General features: G+C 37.6%; 1 non-coding gene across 1 annotated transcript; it reads left to right on the forward strand.

The window, feature by feature from the left end:
- The first annotated feature begins 141 nt into the window (after positions 1 to 141).
- On the forward strand, positions 142 to 215 carry TRNAV-AAC. The gene has a single exon. It is a non-coding gene; the product is annotated as a tRNA-Val (tRNA).
- Positions 216 to 2736: the final 2521 nt, after the last annotated feature.

Raw genomic sequence — 2736 nt, forward strand, 5'->3', positions numbered from 1 at the left:
TGGCAGGCGCGGGGATTGATTTCTTCAGGAGCTCTGCGTACGGAGAACTGAAGTAACTCTCACTGCTTACAGTGATCTTATTTTTGAGCAAGTAATACGTGGTTTGTACGGTTCACTTAACATTGCAGCATGGGGACTAGGGGGCCGGTTAGCTCAGTCAGTTGAGCGTGGCGCTAACAACGCCAAGGTCGCGGGTTCGATTCCCGTTCGGTCCCCACGTGTTGCCTGATCTAGTCAGCAGGTGGTGTCCCTAGTGCTAGGGAAGCTGGATTAAAATGATCTCTAAGGTCCCTTCCAGCCTAGGCCATTCTATGATTCTATGGCTGATTGTCTTCTTTTGTTTGTAATAGAAGGACTTTGTTCTTTATGAACTAGAAAATGCAGAAAAGGTTGTAAAAGGAAGAAGTGAAACCTCTTTGGAAAATCAAAGTTTTCCTGACATGTATGACTTTACTAATAGAAAATATTTTATTAATGTTTTGATGGCTTTGGGTTTTGTGAGAACTTAAAAGATATAAAGTCTGCTTCCACCTGGTACTGTTTCTATGGTGGCACTGCTGAAAGAAGGCAGTTTAGAGTAACAGTAGATCTATGAAGTCTATAGACACGTCTCTTTAAATTTCATTTGGATGTATCCTGAAGGATTATATCTTTTTGTCAGCAAGTATTGAAAAATAAATCTGAGACTATTCTGAAAGGAGGTAAAGAGCTCTGCATTAAAAAAAAATAAAATCTGTTTTTTTGAAAAAAGTAGTTATATTATAATGTACAATGGGTATAAGTGCTTGAAAGACTTAATTAACATTGTCAAGTTGTATTAAGCAAAGTTGTAAGAAATTAGCGATTGAAGAGTCAGGCATGGTATTCTGTGATTTTCTTGAAAAACCTCAATAGCTGATTTGGTCTCCTTAAGTGGATTGGTTTTATGGGTACATGGCAGGACTGATCCTTTGAGGGAGAAAAAAAAAGCAACCGAGGAGCGCTGAAGACAGTAAATTTAAAAGTCGCCTTCTGCTATTATGTGGGTGATAACAAAAATGATCAGCTGAACTGCAAGTTTTTGAGAGATCCTTTTTCCAAGGAAATAATTTAAAAATGGGTTGTTTCTAATATTCCATTGGATTTACTAAATTAAGAACCATTCAGACTACTGAGCAGTTTATGCAGATTGTTTTCAGTCTAGCTAAAAGTGATTGTATGGCAGCTGGGTTGTAAATGTAGTATTCAGTTCAAATTCCACGTTTACACTTGAGATATGACAGTTTGCGGACTTTCACTTCTGGTGAGTTGATTACAGTCCCTAGACTTTATTTCACTTGAAAGGTGAGAAAATAGTGCTGTTCTCTATTTTGCACCTTTATGTGAAATTTCCATATGCTTTTAGGAACATGTTATTTTAGGAAGCTGTGAGAGCTGAAGGTGAGGACTCTGAAAAGTAATGCTTTGTGTTGTAAAGGTCTTTCCTTTTCCCTAATGCTGTTAGTCAAGGCACTTTAAAGCAGTGGTGTGCTATATTTGCACGTTTGAGTCCGTTTCCTCGGTTGCTGTATCTTGGTTACCTTCACAGCAGAATGTAACTGCTCACCCATTATTTATGTATTTGTAAGAAAATGGCTGTGTGCCAAATAAATATCAGGCTGTTCTTCACAGTCTGTTTTCTTCAGAGACTTTCGTAGGAAAGTTGGATTGATACAATGCTTCTGGTGAAAAAATAAAAGGAAATTTAAAAGCATGAACTTTGCAGTTCTGCAGAAGATGCCAGTTTCAGTGTTTACAAGGAGTTTGCTCCTGTATTTACTGAAAAAGTCTCAATGGCTGTCTGACTTGTGTGCTTGCTTTTCTGTGGAAAACCTTTCCATCTTTATGTAAGATAACAGTGAATAGTTTGTGTTCACCTGTGCTCCATATGCTTGTCATCCTTTTCTAGCTCTGAGACTTTGGAGATGGAACACTGAGCTTTTTGGGGGAGGATTGTCAAGCATATGAATTGGAAAACAGATCATAATGGTAAGGAAGGGATTATGTAACCATGAGCTGTTGATTAAACATGGAGCGATTTACATAATCGCTCCTGTGCAGCCTGCGTTCTGTAACCGAGCACTGCTGTTTTCTCTGCGCTTGGCAGTCACGCATTTGTGCCAGTGTGCCAGCATTTTAACAGTGTGCACCAAACGAGCAGTTTCCTGTTGATGGTTACATAACTGTACAGAAAGTACTATAGTTATTGTACAGACTGCCTGTAGCAGGGATTCATAATCATATTTTCTGTAGATGTGCTTTCATTTCAGAATCCTCCAACTGTTCGTAATTCACGTCCTATTTTTGCACTGTATGCTTTAAATTCTGTGTGCATACACTGTCTGCTATATTACTAAGTATTCTCTCTCAGGTGTGCAGCCGCATCTGTTAAAACTTTGACACTTTTCCACTTACAAGAAACAAAATTTGACAGAGGAAAACTTCTTGCTACTTCGTAACTCCGTTCAATTTATGCATTATCAGATTGAAAAATTGCACAAGTTTAACTTATTCAGGCAGTTAATGTTGGTCTTTCATCGTTGCATTTGAATTTCTGTCATTATTTCTAATGATAAGGACATGTAAATTTATCTCATATTCAATTTAAATTTAAAAGTAGACATTTTGAAATAGTTCTGCTTAAAAGACTGTTAACTTTGTAATGAGACATTTAGATCATGCGAGAGTACAAACATTAAAATTCTGTGAGCTTTTAAC

This window comes from Apaloderma vittatum, unplaced genomic scaffold, assembly GCF_000703405.1.
Source record: "Apaloderma vittatum isolate BGI_N311 unplaced genomic scaffold, ASM70340v1 scaffold1595, whole genome shotgun sequence".
NCBI classification, from domain to species: domain Eukaryota; kingdom Metazoa; phylum Chordata; class Aves; order Trogoniformes; family Trogonidae; genus Apaloderma; species Apaloderma vittatum.